This window comes from Passer domesticus, chromosome 1 (assembly GCF_036417665.1).
Source record: "Passer domesticus isolate bPasDom1 chromosome 1, bPasDom1.hap1, whole genome shotgun sequence".
NCBI lineage: Eukaryota > Metazoa > Chordata > Aves > Passeriformes > Passeridae > Passer > Passer domesticus.
Genome location: NC_087474.1, coordinates 98,186,210 through 98,198,300, shown reverse-complemented (window position 1 = coordinate 98,198,300; position 12,091 = coordinate 98,186,210). Strand labels below are relative to the sequence as shown.

The 12,091-nt window shown below is 37.1% G+C and overlaps 1 protein-coding gene and 1 long non-coding RNA gene across 2 annotated transcripts in view; both read left to right on the top strand.

Moving 5' to 3' along the window:
• The first annotated feature begins 2,001 nt into the window (after positions 1-2,001).
• Positions 2,002-4,569, top strand: LOC135306592 (uncharacterized). The gene is made up of 3 exons (XR_010367389.1): positions 2,002-2,048; positions 2,895-3,010; positions 3,652-4,569. It is a non-coding gene; the product is annotated as an uncharacterized LOC135306592 (long non-coding RNA).
• Positions 4,570-6,979: 2,410 nt separating this feature from the next.
• The window catches only part of LOC135306542 (uncharacterized), a 37,698-nt gene continuing 32,586 nt past the window's right edge, over positions 6,980-12,091 (top strand). The window contains exons 1-2 of the transcript XR_010367383.1: positions 6,980-7,169; positions 8,556-8,620. The gene's annotated coding sequence lies outside the window, so the exon portion shown is untranslated. The remainder of the gene's footprint in view (positions 7,170-8,555; positions 8,621-12,091) is intronic.

Below are 12,091 nucleotides of genomic sequence, written 5' to 3'. Positions count from 1 at the left end.
TTCCCTATTCTGCTTTTATGTTTGGGGTGGTTTTTTTTATCCTTTGGGCATGAGATAGTTAAAAAAAGTACCTTGAAAAACATCTTTTTTTGATTCTAAAATTTCAGTGTCAAAACTGAACAAAAACTAGTATTAATAGAAGAATAATGTTTAAACACAAAACTTGTCATAAGGGAATAATCTTCTGCTTAAAAATTCAGAAAGGCTATTCAAATATATTTAAATGAACACTTTACAATGTACATTCCTGATAAAATGTTTAACTTGCACTTAAAGTAATGCGCCATATGGAGAACTAAACAAAGTTCATTCTAATGTGGATAAAACAACCTTCAGAAAAAATAAACACTGCCAGATACTTCATATGTTGAATCAACTATACAACCTGTCGAAACATGTGAATTATCTGCTGAATCAGATATTTAATCTACTAAATCAAAGTTAACACCTACTGAGTCAAGCATAGCACCTAGTAAAAAACTATTAGTACAGATTTATATGTATTCAAGTGAATTACAGTAAACACATTGCTCAATAAATACAAAGTGGATGCCATCTATTTATTGCATTATGTTTAGATGGCAACAAGTGTTCTGCTCTGAGGGAATTTCCCATTCAAATAGCAAGAAATAAGGTCTTGCTTTTGTGAGTAACTTTTCTTCATTAGATGGTACAGATCCTTGCCAATGAATTCATAGTTATTCTAATGTATCAGCAGAACCTGTAAGAATAATCAGGGTGAGGGGCAGGGAGAGGACATCTGTGCAGTTTCTTTGCTCTCTGCTTCTTTTATTATTCTTTCCCTCATATATCGTGCTGCTACACATGTAACTGCAATGAAAAGTGTGTGAGAAGAAAAAGGGCTCTCTTGTCCAATGCAACTCAAGAAAATTTCAATTTGTAAATCCACTGTTTCAGCAGCAGATGGTTCTGCACACTGTATCTTTTCTTAAATCCTTCAGTCCCTCTACTTGTACAAGCTTGTATAAAGGCTTATTTTTTTTTGGAATGAAACATACTACATCTGTGTTGCCTTTTGTCCCTACACAGACTTTTTTGCTGAATATTTGTGGTTTTTCAGTATTTTTTTTAACAGACTTTCTTTGTATAATGTTGTGAATGTTTCTTTTTAATTACATTTGTTCCTTGATATTATGAAGAAAATACTAATGTCCCTTAGCTATAGTATTAAGAGGTGTCTTTTTTTACTACATCTCATACCTTCTGATCAGGTTACAGCATTCATTTCATTTCATTGGTTTTGTGCATTGATATCCATAGTAAGTGTACTTTTCCTTTAGATCTGCCATTTCTTAGGTCTTATTGTTGCCTTTTAAGAGCCATTTCCTATCTTTTTTATTATGGCCTGATTATGGCTTTTGAGACATAGTATATGTGCCTACATTTGTGTCTTAATTTGTATCAGGAGAGCAGTTTTGAACTGCCAATTGTCCCCATTTACTCTATTTTGAAATGCACCATGGAGCTGCTATGGAGCACTTGAACTGAAATCCTTTCAGGTGAAACTAAGGAAGAAGGAGCAGTTTCAATGCACACCAGCTGCAAATGGACTGGAGACTATAGGATAGCCTAGAGTTCATCCCCCTCCTTCCCCCCTGTTAAAATGTGACTTGTGTGGACATGAACACCAAGTGTTTCACAGTACAGATCTTGCTTCTGCTGGTTTACTTGCTACTGCAGACATGCCAGAGACAAAGACAATCCCAACTACCTTTCACATTCTTCTTTAGCTTATCTAAGACCTAAACTCACACCCACATATCACATTTATAGAGAGATTATGTTTTATTGTGATTAACAGTGACAGGACTCAAGGAAACGGCATGGAACTGAGTCAGGGAAGTTTAGGTTGGATATCAGGAAAAGGTTTTTCACCCAGAGGGTGTTTGGGCACTGGAACAGGCTCCCCAGGGAGATGATCACAGCATGAAGACTGACAGAGTTCAAGGAATGTTTGGACACTTTCAGACATGATGTCACTCTTGGAATGTCCTGTGTAGGGCCAGGAGCTGAACTCAATGATCCTTGTAGGTCCCTTTCAATTCAGCATATTCTGTGATTCTGGGTATTTATATTGACTCTGCACAGGAAGAAAAATGTCCTAATATTTTTATGTAGACAGTAATGTAAGAGCTTTCTTGCTTTTAAAAGATTCATGCAGGGAAGGTACAAAGTCCAAAAATAATTTCATAGTGAAATAAACCCGCTTAAAATGAAAATTCATAGCCATCACATACATGGGTAAAGATACTGTAATACTGAAAACTAGTCAGAACACATACAAAAAAAAAAAGAAATCAGATTTTTGATATATCGAGCAGAAATCTATTTCATTTTCACTATGCGGGATGTTCCATTCTGATGCAGCACCTAATAGGTACCTGTCAGTAACAGGTATGGAGAAATAAGAATTAAATTACATTCTTATCATAATTTGAGTGAAATTGGTTTGCTTTTCTGTTGTTCTTCTCTTTTTTTTCACATCGCATAAGATATACAGGGAAATCTGAATTCTCGACTATAATCAATGAAGTAACAGACTTTCTGCAAAAGCTTTTGTTGATTCAGTGACGTAAGATATTTGAGTGTTTGGGCTGGTTATCAATAGCTTAACATGACACTGGAAACAGAACCCTGGCTGTTACAGAAAGGATGCATGTTGTCCAGCAACCAAGTTATGTTTCCAGAGGATGAATTTTCATATGGCACGTAACTGTGAAACAGGTTTTACTCATTAATACATGACTTGTTACTGATCTAAAAGAAAATTGATTAGTTATTTGCTCTGCACCATGCTTGAGATACTGAGAAGCAGCTGCATGTGTCTTTTATCTATGGATTTGTCACACAGCATTTTCTGTTCATACACACAGGATCAAAAAAACGTATTTGTTTTACCTAAAGCAAACAACGACATCCATTATGAACCTACTTCAGCTCCTTTGGTATCTTGGAATAGGCACACACTAAACAGAAAGTGACATATATGGTACGTCTTTCATACACTGAAATACGTTGTTTATGGTGGCTGAACATTTCTTAAAACCACAAGATAGCTACAATTACTTTACACTGAACATGCAAAGGAAGAGTACTCATTATCTTTTATAAAAGCCAGCAAAATGATCTAACAATGTCTGATAATGTTGTTCATAAAAAAATCTAAGTTTTGAAAGGTTAAATAAGTAATAATTGTAGAAAAAGTGCAAACAGTTCTGCATATTAATGAAAAATTACCTTTTATTGTTAGATAAAATAGACTTTTCATTCACCTGGTTTTGAATGGTGTCAAATTATATAATGAGATAAAACATTACCTGTAGGATAATAATAAAATAATAAAAACATTTGATTAATTATTATTAGAGCAGTTGCAGTAAGCACTACCAGGACAGACACAAAAAAATTCTTAGTTGATAACTTGGAATAGAAATAGACAGCAGCAGAAGGGAAATGAGATCAAAAGGACTGTATAGAAGGGAAAAAGAATTAAGAAGATTGCATATGTTAAAAGTTTTTATACAGGTATGATTTTGCATTGATTAGGACTCTCCAAACGGAGAGTTTGTTGGACAGAATGAGGTTTCCAGAGCCCCCACTAACAGTGTGCTTCCCTTCTCTTTAACTCAGTCACCCTCATCAATCGATGACCAATGGATTAATGGAGACAAATGGTGACTTCAACATAAGAACATCTCTAATCACTGTGATCGCATTTTCCTTCAAGCTTCCAGATGCACCTCACTCTCCTCTGTCACTGGAAAAACAAGCAGTTACTTTCAGAAGGTGTCTGACAGAGACCTGCTGTATCATCATTCAGCTCCCCATGCAAGTTTCCCTGGAACACGACACGCATTCCTTGGGCTCTTACCAAATCACTCGCAAAAATCTGTAAATTCTGGTATTGTGGCCATATAAAACAGAGAACCATTCTGACTACAAAAGCGAAGAGATCAAGTCACTACCATCTTCCACCAATTTGATCTCTGTTTTCCTAATACCCTGCATTTTCTACAGTGCATTTCTTTTAAGGACTTAGTGACAGGGACCTTAATACATCCTTCCCAGGATCTCTGGCTGTCAGGACTCAGAGACACCTCAGTCCCTGCACAGATCTGGTCACCATCCTTTCTGACAATGAGTAAAGGCGCACAGGCAGCACCCTGACATAATAATATTCAGGAAATAATCCTAAACAAATTCCATGAGTTTCAGTTTGGTGGCTGTATTTCTATAGGAACTATGAAGCCAGGAAGTCCTATTTTATAAATGTTTGCATAAACATAAGGAAAAAAACCCCAAAACAACAAAATAACAGTGGGAAAAACAGTATTTTGCAAATTCAGTCTGAAGTATACCAAAGCCCTCTGACATACAGCAGTGAAAATTAGTAGGTTGAAGCAAATATGAACTCATTCCAGCACAAGTTTCTTTGCATGGCCTATAGTTACTGCAGGGTATCACTTGACTATGAAAGGAACTTCTTAAATGAAAAATAAAATTATATATAAACAAGAGTGCAACATTTTTTCAGTTATAAAATAATTGGGAAAAATATTCCACAATACATAAAATCTTCTCTTTTGTAATACACGATACCTTTTGCAAAATTTGATAAGACAATTTTGTTTAAAGTGTCTTAACTCTAGAATTGAAGAAAAATTTTGTTTTAAATTCAGAGAAGGTCTTAACCGGGAATAAAAGTTGAGAAAGAAGTACAAAAACTGGTGAATTTTTTTTCCCGAGAGCACAAACCTGATTGCTCTTATGCTGCTTACATCCTCTTCGCACTTCTTGCCTTAAAGAATTGCATCACTGAGTTGGACATTGTACTGGAAACTAAGGCCATGTAAATTTGAAGTCCTTATCAGGTTCATTTCTTGATTTAGTCCTTCAGAAATTTCTTTGTAAGACTTGCATTAAGATCCCTCCATTATTTTTGAGAAGGATGGGGACAGGGGTATATACCCGTCAGTAAAGAGAGTATATACCCAGTTGTAGAGGGCATTAGCAAATAAGCAGTGAGCCCAGTAATATCACTAGTGACACAAAAATTAATCAAAATGGAGGAGCCACATGGTCATGAAACTGTGTGCCTGATGCACTCTCAACACACACTCCATTCACTGGGATCAAAGTTTAAAAAAAAATCAGAACATTTATGAAAAAGACACCCTTACAGTCCTCCTTCAACAAATGAAAGTCAAGGCACCCAGAAAGATATCCACCCTTTCCTCTGTAGCAACTCCTCTGAAAACAAGACAGACCGTGCACACAAAGGAGGCTTTTTCTCTCAGCTTGACAGCCCACTGCATGCAGGCAGATAAAAGCATTTTGGATCCTTGCCAGGAGAGAAACCTTAAAGCAGCTTCATTAGGCAAAAGTAAGATAATCAGAGTAAATATACAATGCAGCCTTTGTTACTTAAGCTGTTTGATTGGCTGTTTTGCTGTTGGCTGGCCAATTAATACCCTGAGCACAGGGCAGTGACAGTGCCGGGCACCTCAGGGCGCATGCAGGAGTGTCAGCATCCGATGCATGGCAGGAGCTGTAAAAACAGATCTGCAAATATCTTCATATTTCCTGCTTGTTCAAAGCTGAAAAAAGATCCATCCAAGAGGTCACTCCAGCATGGTAATTATGATTTGTGTATGTTAATTATGTCAATGCAAGTAAAAGTGTGCAGCTCAAGGAAAAAAAAAAATTAATTTGTAGTAACAACCTGAATGCTGGCCCCAGCAGTGCAAAGGGGTAGGTAGCAGAAAGGGCAAGCAGAGAAAAAAAATTAGCCAGTGATGCTAAATTAAGATATCTGTGACTCTGCAAGTAAAAAGAGGTGCTAAAAAAATTCCTTAGAGAATTGCCATGTCACGAGGACCATGGAATCAGAGTTGGATAAATGCTGAGAAGAGGAACTCCAAGGATGAACATTAGGCCTTTGTGCCTAACTCCACAGATGTGTTGAAGGTCTGTTTCCACCCGTACTGTCATTAAGATTGCAGGACATTTGAACATTATTTCCTTAGACAATAGGAGGTATGTAGTACCTACAAAATGTTAAGGTCCTTACAGTTTCCCTTCAGCTAACCATTCTTCTGGCAATCTCAGACACAAGTTCTTTAACATCAAAAATCTTTTACCACCCATCACAGAATCAAGTACAAGTGCATGACTGTAACACTTTCTGTCTTTCCCAAAACCAAAGGAAAATGTCCAAATGTGAGACTATTTTATTTTCAATCAAGTGGGTTAAAATACTAAACCTGCTAAGAATGCAGGAGAGAAACTTGGTTCTTGCTGGTCTAGTCACAGGGGGCAAATGCAAGAGGGAAAGTCTGAAAGCTAAATTCACTCTGCTAGGTAAAGGACTAAAGTCCCTGACCTGCATAGTAATATTCTTTGAAATCATGCAGGTTGTGAGGGGCAGGCAGGGACTCATAATCTCCATGTATGACAATGAAAGACCTCCATTAGAAAGACTTGGCTGAACCTTCATTGTAACAGAACCAAACTGTCAGCAGTGGAAACTAAAATAGTCACATGGGGTCTCTAAAGTGGAAGTTTGACTGGCAGAAATGTCAAGCCCTGTGTAAGACATCTTAGAGTCCGAGTAGGAGGATAATAGATGGGCTTGTGTTCCTAGGCTGCTGACTTCTTGTGAGGGGTGAATTAGGATATGCTCTGAACTGGCAATTACATATGCAGAAGTCATATAGGATTGTTAAGGCCATTTCTGTGGCAAAGGCTGCATCTAGCATGGCTACATCCTTGCAGCTTGTGTGTCCTTTATCTCTGGAGCCCAGAAGGGTGTAGTGGATATAAAGAATGTGCATACAAGGGAAGAAACCTGAAAGGATCAAGGAGACAGAGTAGCTACGTCACAAGGACAGGTTAGCATCCTTCCTGTAGAGAACGCTAAGAAAAGGGCCTCACCAAGCATTATGAACTTAAAGGGGGAGATCACAGAAGCACAGAGCTGTTGTTCACTAAACTCAGCAATAGACGAATTCTGCGACACTAAGTAAGGTGGCTCCAAGCTAGTACAACATGGATTTAAAACAAAATACCTGTTCAGCCAGTGGTTGGAGAATATCTGGAACTTGATGCTCAGGGAGGAAGTAGAAGCAGGGAGATCTGAAGAAGAAAAGGTACAGAAAAACTCATAAAAAATATAACATAAACATAAACAACAGGGTCACAAATGGATACTAAAACCATGGGTTAAGAACTCATGTGCAATATTCTAATACAGTAGCTGTAGAAGTTGGTGGAGCACATGAGTTATGGCTTGCAAGTTGGCCAGACTTATGCACTCTGCTAAAAGGGCATCCTTTGACCTGCCCATGACATAGCAGTAACCTGCCCTAAGAAGGACATTTCTCATTTACAGCGAAATCTTAACACTGAAATGTCAAAATGTCTCTTGCACCATGCCAATGATTGACTGTTCAACCTAATCCTGAGAATAGCTGATCATCACTCCAACAGTGTAAATGCTGCTTGAAAGTCTTAATGTCTGATGTTCGTCCTTGGTAGGTGTAAACATTCACCTGGTCTTCTTAACTTTAATCAGCTTGTTCTACCAAGCACACTTCTCACAGATACTTATATCCTCCAGATAGCCAAACTGTCCAGTAACAGGAATTCAGCTATAATGCCTCAGTAAGAGGAGAGATGTCATCAAGCATAATGCCAATAAGAGAAGAAAGATTCATTCACAGGTCTTAAAAAAGTAATAGTGTTTATCTAAGACTTGGCTGCAGTAGCCAGATCAATCGCCCAAGGCATTTTATTGCAGTCCTCACAGGAAACATGGCATACTGGCTAAAATTCTCTGACTAGGACATGAGAATGAATCTGCCACTGTAGGTGAGGACATAAGCAGTACACCATAGCCGCTCCTTGAGAGATCATAAAACACCAAAAGCTGTCACAAATTTTTGTGAATGTCCAACGCAGATCATGCTCTTGAAATCAAATTGCAATGTTCTCCAACATTCTAAAAGGCATTCTAGATATAGTGAAGTTATTTCACTGCGCTTTACTGTTTCAAAACAGCAACCAAAGCTGTGCTTGTTCTCATTCAGTAAGGCCCAATTCTAAATAATCTAAACTTCTCAGGTTACTGAATGTTAGACTATTTGAGTTCCAAAGATTTACTATTCACAGCATAAAGAATTGTTTCCTTTCATCACTTTTAAATTTGCTAGCACTCAGAGTAATTGAGTGTCTTCTTGTTCTCACATTATGAGACTAAATTAAGAGCACCAAACCATCTATCTTCATTATACAATTCACTAGTCAGTATATCTGTTCATTCTTTCTTTTCTAAATTACTTAAGTTAGCTTTTCCACTCCAGTTTACATGTACTGCTTGCCCTGCTAATTTCTGTTCTCAATATTTTTTCCCATTCATCCTTTGATTCTTTCAAAAGGAAGGTCATATAAGATGAATACCTTGTTTTCAGGTGGTTGCTGAGTCAGAACTTTACTAATTCAAAACTAAACAGGCCTTTTTTTATCTATGTTTGCAGGCATAGGCTTTGCATCTTTTTTCATGACAGCTCTTGCAGACCATTATGGACTATCCCCAACCTTTGTGAGTACTGATGACTAAATTTTCTCCTTCCCTTCTTTCTTGGCATGATAAAATGAATGGACAACAAAATCTTGACCTCTGCTGAAGTGAGGCAGGATAGAGGTTGGCTGTAAGAGTGATTGAAAGGAATTAGTGCCTTTCAGAGATGCGTGAAGACTTTCTTTATTTTTTGATTTGTGCTTTCCCAAAAACTGCAGTAAATAGAATGAGAGCCACTGGCTGAACAAGTAACTGTTCTCAGCACATTCTGTTTCTTGAGGAATCATTTCCTTATCAGTGCTATTTTCTACCCTCATAGTTGGCAAATCAAAGAGAGCAAGAAAATGCATCTAAAAAGGTAGAGAAGGACAGATGAAAAATGTATTCCCAGAAGCATAATATCTACATGATATGACATTTACCCCGACTTCAATGAATCTAATTTTCAATCTAGTTCAACAGAGCCCTGCAAAATCACTTCACTGGGTCCAAAGGAAGAGATGATTCCCAAAAGCAAGACCATTCAACTAGAATGCCTGTTTTTAAATTAAGATATTGACTTAAGAGCCATATTACAAACGTGATGTATGGAAAATAAGTAAGAAGAAAATAATTACAAAGTACCAGTTATTCCATCATTTGACCATACTGGGACATTGTAGTATAAACAGGGTCAAATGAGAAAGGGCATGAGGTGACTATCAATCAGGAGTGTTCAGCACCTATGATTGAATAGAAAGTGGGTAATACTAGGGTTACATTAACAATTTCTGCATTCCTCTCCAAATCATGACAGTCAAAGTGACTGGGGACACAGAAAATGAGAAAGGATACAGCATCAGAAAACTCAATAATGAAAGCAGATTTCAATCATATATAGCCTGTCTATATATCGGGTTAGGACATGACAGGGATGACACTCTGGTATCTCATCCAAAGATACTGAAAATCCCTCTTGGAGCTGTTAGTTAGCAAATCCAAGAGAAGACATCTAGTGTTTACCTTACTTCCAGTACTGACTGGGATACTATTCAAAATTTTGCTATCAAATGCATACTCTTGACAGATTGTAACCACACATTCATCTGCTGGTGGGATCAGGTGTAAGGGGAAGTGGGATTTAGTTTCAAGCAGGGAAATAATCTCATGTGACAGTATATTAAAAATAAAATAGAAAGTGCGTTTGAAAAGGTATACTTGGAGGTAGCTTGGAGATTGCTTGTTGACCACAAAAACATCCCACCACAAGGCTGAGACAGTGGCAGTAATGTTGTGAAAGTATATGGAAAGAACTCCATGCAAGGAACAACTGAAAAGCTACAATGCTTCAGCTTGGAAAAGTGATAATCAAGGACAGATGAGATGGAAGTCTGTGAACTTAATGAATATCTGTAAACCTAATGAAGATGCAGAAAGGGATGTAGATTTCCTTGCCAGAAGTTAAAACCATGAAACAAAACAAAGGATCTGTTTCTCTGTGCACAGTACCTCTGCTATGGGATCTGGCAGATGTGAGAAGTAAGTCCAGTCTTTTCTTCCACTGCTATAAGGTTTGTAGAAGAAAAATTCATTAAGAATGTTAAAATAAACTGACAATTTGAAGTTCAGCCATCTCTGAACTACAAATGGTTCAAGGCCAGGGGAGAATTTAAAGGAACTACCCAAACACCTTTCTTTCTTTCCTATAATCTTCCCTCGACATCTGGCGTTGTCCGAGAATGATACTGATGTAGCTAGACCTTTGGTCTGACATAGTGCAGTCATTCTTACATTTTTATGAAGAACAAATCAATAACATGAGTTGTAGCAAATTGCAAGGACCAGATGGTACTCACCTAGGAGTTTCAAAGGGACTAAAATATGAAAAAGATGCACTGCAATAAATGATTCAGTTAAAATATAAAATGTCCTTGGTAGCACGGATAGTGGGAAATAAAGTTTTAGTTCATAGAAAGGTTCTCAGACTGAACTGAAGTTCAGATTAGAAAGCCTGATTTCCATGCTGGACAAAATGATAGAAAATATAATAAAAAATAGACTAAGTGCTTGGAGAGGTGTGAACAAAAAGAGGAAGGAATACTGCCTCCTGTAAATTTATTTCTGGAGGTTTTTTTCAAAGAATCAGTGACCAAATAGAAAATACTTACTTGACACTGGCTTTTCAGGAAGTTTTTAACAACTTTTCCAATAAAGATTTATAATGAAATCAAGTTTCCATGGACAAATAATAGATGTACAGAAAGATAGAAAGCAATTAAATACAAAGTTGATAATTTTAACACTAGAATAGGGTAATACTAGGGTGCTAGGATTCCCATTTTGCAACGTGCATTAAGGATCTAATAGAAAGAATACTCTGGTGACAACACTGCAGGACATTGTCATATTGCTGAATGACTGGGAAATGAAATAGTAGACCATACCAATGTTGGCAAGTTCAAAGTAATGTAATGGGAAAATAATCCTCACTGTTCATATGCAGCAATGAGCTTTAAACTAAATGTTACCTTGCATAAAATCCTGGAACCTCAGGCCAATACACTAAGGTGTTTAGAAAAGAAAGGAAATTTTAGGAGTTAAAATTAATAGAATGGAAAAGAAAACATTTTGTCCAAGTTATGTGGACTACTCAAGAACTTGTACACAGTTTATATTTTTAGGCTATTCACCTCAGAATTATACAGTAAGATTGTAAAGGTACAAGGAAGGGTAATGAATGTGTACAGAAAACTGTTTATGAAGACTGAGTTAAAAGATTTGTATTTTTTACAATTACAAGTAAGGAATCCACAGAGAGGTAGATGATGAAGCATAGGATCGTGACTTTATAATTATGTGTGAAACAAGGATGATCGATTAGGAAGTGCTGTTCAAACAAGTGAGGAGACGTCAAGTGAGATTACCAAATGCAGGCACAAATTCCTCAAGATCTGTTACCCCTAAGTACATCCACCTTCAGGTCAAAAGATCCCTAAATGAAGGACATCCTGTAAGATTCACGACTATCTAGGCAGAACTCTTGGCCTGATCTTACTTCTTCAGATAAAAATCTCCAAAAGTGGAGAAATTGTTAAGAGACCTAAGTTATCACTCCCAAGCATTTTCAATAGCACTGCAAAACTCTTAAATCCACCATATGAGTGTTTATTCTAGAAAAATTAAATCTGTCGTTAATATTACATAACAGAGATAGCCTGTCACTGCAATGCAATACTGCATTGTTGAAAAATATTTCTTCTACATGTCAGTGACTACTTTTTAATTTATTGTAATACACACAGATCTCCTTTGGACTAAGGTCCCTAACTTCTGAAGTCTAAACAAAGAGGTGTTTGGTATACTCAGTACAATTCAATTTGACTGTTAAAAGACTGCTACTTCTACCACTTGCTTCCTTTTCTAGTTTATTACCTTCCTTTTGCTCTATTTCCTCCCTTCCCCTTCGTTTCTGAAACAGCTATTAATGCCTGCTTCTCCATGTTTTTTCTCTCA